The 5,477-nt window shown below is 44.3% G+C and overlaps 1 long non-coding RNA gene across 1 annotated transcript in view; it reads left to right on the plus strand.

The window, feature by feature from the left end:
• Positions 1–4,643: 4,643 nt before the first annotated feature.
• The window catches only part of LOC113490264, a 1,344-nt gene continuing 510 nt past the window's right edge, over positions 4,644–5,477 (plus strand). Inside the window, exon 1 of the long non-coding RNA XR_003400190.1 lies at positions 4,644–5,343. This is a non-coding gene — a long non-coding RNA (uncharacterized LOC113490264). The remainder of the gene's footprint in view (positions 5,344–5,477) is intronic.

Consider the following 5,477-nt stretch of genomic DNA (forward strand, 5'->3'; position numbering starts at 1 on the left):
GAACTGTCACAGACCAGTTCAGACCTAGCCCAACAGCCAGCTTTGAGAATGGGGAGCAGTGCTATAAGCCCCTCTCTCACCAATGGTATCTTCGAAGTTTTGTTGTTGGTGGAAACCGTATGGTCTGTTGCTATGAGAAAATGCCAATGGCATCTACAAAAAAATAATTGCAAATTAATTTTGCACTTGGAGAGCAGAACAGTATGCATCATCCCACAGTTTTACTCTTTTAGCCTTTGGTCTGCATAAGAACAGCGCTGAGGCCTGTGCCCCAGCAAACCAATCCACCTCCCCCAGAGCATCTGGAGCAAAGCCTAACAACTAATGAGAATTTCCTACCCCCACCTCCAGCGAACATCCACACCACTGAGCCACGGCCTCCTCCTCCAGCATAAAGCCTATTGTAGCTCCTGCTTGACAGTAACCATTTTGCCCACATGACCACATTTACACTGTGCTCTGGGATTACCTGTTTTTCCTCTGACTGCTGCAATTTGCGTGACTCATTTGCAACATGAAGTGCTAAAATGACTTCCTATGCCTTTGTCTGAATATAAGCAATTATGACAGAATCTGAGGCTCGTGAAGGAAAGCCCTGCTTACACAATTACACCTGCGGCATAGCTGTCAATTCCCGTGGTTTGAGAAAGGCAGCAACAGCAGAAACTTCATCAGAGCATCACGTTTGCTCGAAGATGTGGCTGCAGACACATACTGCTGCATCAGGAGGGAAAGGATGAGCACAGAAATAGATTTTTAGCAGATTTTGACAGTATCTGGGATCACTGTGCTGGCAAAAGCCTGAATTCCCACGGCTGGGATCTCATTTCTTAATGCCAAGGACTGGGCTGTCGTCGGGTTAAGAGGAGCACCTCGCATCACTCCTCGGTGACTCCCCTGCTCACCTGGGAGAGATGACAAGCTTCAGCAGGTGGGGAGCTCTTTCTCCTGGGTGGAAACTTCTCGCCATAATAGCAGGGTGGATGGTGGGAATGAAAGAGGAAATGAGGAGAACAGAGGGAATTCAGCCTTTTGGAGTAAAGCCAAGGGAAGGAGGTTTATTCCATTACTCACATGCCTGTTAAATCCCATTCTGAACACTCCAGTGTGCACAGCCTGTGCGTGCTGCGCTAAGTTTTATTTAGAGTGGGAGGGACAGAAAATCCTATTCCTAATGGAAAAGAGGTGGATATATCAAATAGGGGAGTGGGAAAAAAAGGGGTGAGGCAACCTTATTTGTTTGGTGTGCCAGACTAGACAGTGAGAAGTCAGTCTACTTCAAATGCTCCATATTTCTTAAGGTCATACAGATTCAACTTCAAGATAACCCTCAGCATTCACCCTCCAGGAAAACACACAAAAAAATACTTACATTTATACACACATGTGTATAAATATTTACATCCCCCAAATTTTATTTTTTTAAAGCATGTCTGAACCTGAAGCCAGCTTTCCTTCCCAGATCCAGTGCTGACAGATATGCCCATAAAAACATTCACTTTTGGTCAGCATTTGAAGTTCAAGTGGAGCACTGCTTATCCATTGGGTAACTGAGGGATGCTGAGGCTTATCATGGAATGACCTGCCCTGACCTCAGCAGATCGCCCCACTGGGCAAAGCAGCTTCAACCTGCATCTCTGCCAGTGCTGGCTCCAATTAGCTCTCTGGCAAGCTACTGCTTTCTGCTACATACTATTTTTTTAAACATTTTTCAGTTATTTTGCAGCATTGCACCCCTTTCTGCATTTAGGCTGCTGTAGCTAGAAATTCCTGTTGCAAAGGTGTTCAGTGGTGGTGACAATGAGGACCTGATCTTGGCTTGGAAGTGCTTGGGTGCTGCACCTTCACAAATGCCACAGATCAGGTTTTTTTTCCGAATAGGTTTAAAAAAAACCCAAACCAACAAGACTAACCAGAACCTAAACATTTCTTTAGACAGCAGAAGTGAGACAACCCAACAGACATGGACTTACTCTACAGCGGTTGTCTTTCCTCAGCTGTATCTCAGCAGAAATAAGGGACAGAACTTGTAATTTCCTCCTTACTCAAGATACACAAAAAAGTAATTTTATAGCAACATGTAGAACTTGTATAAACACAACTTAAGATTAATTTATTTATAAAAAGTTAAACAAGTCATTCCTGGCTTCTGTGGGGACCATCTGAAGCCCACAGGAGGCAGCGCCAAGAAAATGAGAAATCAAATCAATCACTTTTTGAAGCATAAACTGGAGGGAAACAAGACACACAAGCATTATTCATTCAACACAAAGTGAAACATGCTTTTGTTTCTAATTACTACCTCCTTTGCATCACCTTGCTTTACTTAATCTCAACATGCTTTACAGAGAGGAGGAAGCCACGGAGAAGGGTCAACCAAATTCACTGGCATGCCATGAGCAGGACTAGACCCAGAAGCTCACTTCCTCAGCCCTTATCCAGTGCTCTTCCTCTACAGGACATGGTTCGTGCAGAATAATTTTATTTATAGCTAACATATATATATATATACCTAACAGCAAAGGATGAAGATTTACTACCCACACCATGTTGTGAGGGGCACTGCAAACTGCATTTGGACACCCTTCCTCCTGCCCAGCAATGGGAATCAGCCTGAGAAATTAGTATAGAAATTTAGCCTTGAATTCAAACAGCAACATGCTTTTCAAAGAACAGCATGTACTGGAGAGTGATAGGTAGCAAGGCTGACAGCTCATCACCCAGCATTTCTCCATTGTATGTGGGTTTCTTTTTTAATAACAGACTCCCTGCAGCACTGCCTGCTGTACAATGCTTTAAGGGTAATAGTGAGACCCGAGGAGATTCTTAACCAATTGTTAATCACCAGTCAGTGTTTGGTATGCTCAGAAGAACTGAGCTCAGCTAAAACCAAGCCAAGAGTAACTTCCCCAATCAGTCACAGACTAATGATTTTCCTCTAAAAATGTTATGTATGGCTTGATGCTGTTAACAAGTGCCCTGAATCAATAGTTCTGGCAAATGAAATTGCCTGTTCAGAAAGCAATGGGCACCCAGCAGCAGGAGAAAGATGGCAGCTGCAGTACCTCTGAAACAGTGAGTGCAAAGGAGCAGGAAGCAGAACTTCAAGGACAAAGCAAAGCCCTTTTCCCCCCACCTTCCAAGAAGCAGCACCACAGACCTTCATTCAGGCACAGGGACCAAATTTTGTGAGAAACAGCTGCTTTGGCATCTGCTGAGACCAAGGTGGGGTTAGATTGTATGTTCTGGTGCTGAAAGTGGGCTCCACTTGGGAGAGCTGTTCTGTTACAGCACTGCACACAGACTGCATGTGCAATGGGACAGACCAAAAAAGACTGGGTAGGCAAAAAATAAACCTCTCCTTCCAATTTCCTTTTCTTGTGATAGTGAATGGTGTGGGCAGCAAAGACAATCCTTGGGTTAAAAGCACCAGGGTAGACCTTAGGAGAGCTTTTTTTTTTTTTTCCCCTTTGCTGCCAATTTCTTTTGCTATTTTAACTTCTTTAGCCCCAAACCAAGGCATTTCTGAAAATCCACATCAGCCACAAATTTAGTGCAGGCCAGGGTGTTCTGCTTTTCATGGTACACTGCCCTCCCATACCTCTAAATCAGCATTCTTTAAGAGGCCTTTAAAAGAAGGCACACCAAAGCCATCTGTCATACTCCCGTTTTCAGTTCAGTAAAGCTGGAACTATTACTTCCATCACTAGTACCTCCTGCCGAGGTAAGCTCTTGGTTGCTATTATATGGATGCATGGTACTCACATATGAGGTCCCTCTTCTAGTAGAAAACTGGCGTAAATCAAACAACTACACCATTTGTGAAGCCAGCTCTGCACAGGGTAATTTTCATGTCTGCACTAGGCCATCCATTGCCAAGTTCCCTGGATGGCCAGCAAAGACACAACAGGATCCCCAAACTGGAAGAAATTAGGTATTGTCTTTTCCATGTCTATTCAAAATAGCAAAAGGTCAACTCTGTCCCCTGGCTGGATGATACTTCTGGGCTGCGGGACATAATATTGACTATTTGCACAGGCAAACAGCAACTGCTTCAGCTATCTCAGGGGTAAGGGTAAGGGAAGGAGCTGAGGGCAGCAAAGGACCCAACCCCTAAAAGCCAAAGCAGAAAGAGTTCTTTTAAGAATTCATTTGGTTTCAGCAATTCGTTGCCCAGTGTGAAGTCAATGCCGGGAAAGGCCTCACCTTCCAGAGGGGATGTGGCCCATAGCAATGAGGCTCCAGCATGCTCTAGCATAGTGGTATCACTAGGCTGAAGGTAGTGTCCCCTTGAGCGTCAGCCCTCCTGGATCTCACTTTTACAGAGAATTTAATATTAATGGGGCTGTATAGCATAGTTGCACTCAAGTGCCATTATCATTATTAAATGCCATCAGCCTTCACCTAATTGCCACCCATTATTGACAGATGTAATTCTCCACTAATCTCAAAAAATGGAAGGGGCAGCCAGCTTCAGCTAAACTCCCCACTGTTGCTTTTAACCTTCTCTGTCTAGCAATGTGCTAAACGACCAGGGTTCTGCGTGCTGAAGACAGACACATTGCACACAGCGCTGGACTTGGGAAAGCCAAGGGACCAGACCTTTTCCAATCATCAGGAAAGCAAACAAGTTGTACTTGCTTTTTCTACAGAAAATATTTATTTGCAAGAAATGAAAAGCATAACATACTTAGCTACATACATATTTAGGCTACAAAAGCAGGTAGTCTGTTCTCTTGTAGAATCAAGCAGACAATTTTAAAAAGGAAAAAACAGCAATTTCTTTCCACCCAATGGACACGTTTGCAGTGTGAACAATCAAGTGGGACTGTATCCAGATGACAGCGCTTGTACAAAAATAGAGAGGCCATTGAACACACAGACACGGAGTTAAACAGACTTACGGCAAAAGAACAGAAATATCTGCAGTCAGAAGAGACTCCAATGCAGTTTACCAAGTTGTTTAGGGGTGTGTGCTTTTGCTGTCCTTTTCATCTTAGATAGTTTTAAGTGTTTGCATAAACCCATACTGTATCCACAAACCCATACTGTATCCACATGAACAGAGGGAAAGGGAAAGATCAGCTGAAATGCCTCAGGGGTGTCACACACAGAGTGACTCAGAGTCACACGGTATTGTTTTCATGGCCCAAGGCAATGGCTTTGGCCCTCGATATGTATTTCTCTTCAAGAGGGTAACACCAGGTAATTCACCCTTGGAAGGCTCAGGGAATCTCAGGATAACTGATGTACTGGTATCGAAGCATGGCCCTCTGAAAGGAAACTGCTTTTCCTCCCTGGCATTTCACTGCACCCCCGGGGTGCTTAGGGCAGCAGAGCTCCGTGGCGGGGTGGGGTGGGGATGCTCCCACGTATGCGTCGATGTAGGCAAATTGTTCCATGTTCAGCTTTCTAAGTCACTTTAATAATACACATTAAAATGCCAACTGACCTGCAACAGGAGGGAAAAAAAAAAA

Source organism: Athene cunicularia, assembly GCF_003259725.1.
Source record: "Athene cunicularia isolate RWA chromosome 1 unlocalized genomic scaffold, athCun1 chr1_part2, whole genome shotgun sequence".
In the NCBI taxonomy this organism is placed as follows: domain Eukaryota; kingdom Metazoa; phylum Chordata; class Aves; order Strigiformes; family Strigidae; genus Athene; species Athene cunicularia.